Raw genomic sequence first — 637 nt, forward strand, 5'->3', positions numbered from 1 at the left:
CCTTTGAGGATGCACCCCCCCCCCAGACAAACACCCTCCCTGCTCCCCGATTTCCTGCATAGGCACGGCCATACTCTTTCGTGTGAATCTTTTAATTCCATTACGAGGCCCGGAGGGATTTTGCTCCAGCACACGCGCGCGCGCCGCCCTCACAGTTGGCAGGAGTCCAAGGCTGGAAGATGCCGCCCAAAAGGGCGACTGGCTCCGAAACGCACGAGCGCCTGGAAACAGGTGGTTCGCACGGAAATTATCTGGCAGCTGCGCCAGGCGGCGGTCCCCAGGCAAAAGATGATGAAATCGCATTTAAAACTAGATTTTAGAAATAATCCTCTTCCCTTTTTCCCTAAACATACCCTGCCAGAGCAGAGAATAAATCCCAGGCGCGCAGGGACAACACGAAACCGCTCCGAGAGACCAGATTTCTGTGCTGCGCCAGGCGGCGGTCCCCAGGCAAAAGATGATGAAATCGCATTTAAAACTAGATTTTAGAAATAATCCTCTTCCCTTTTTCCCTAAACATACCCTGCCAGAGCAGAGAATAAATCCCAGGCGCGCAGGGACAACACGAAACCGCTCCGAGAGACCAGATTTCTGTGGCGGTGGTATTACTCCCCCGTCCGCGGTTCACGTCTGCCTT

Source organism: Pygoscelis adeliae, unplaced genomic scaffold (genome assembly GCF_000699105.1).
Source record: "Pygoscelis adeliae isolate BGI_AS28 unplaced genomic scaffold, ASM69910v1 Scaffold760, whole genome shotgun sequence".
In the NCBI taxonomy this organism is placed as follows: domain Eukaryota; kingdom Metazoa; phylum Chordata; class Aves; order Sphenisciformes; family Spheniscidae; genus Pygoscelis; species Pygoscelis adeliae.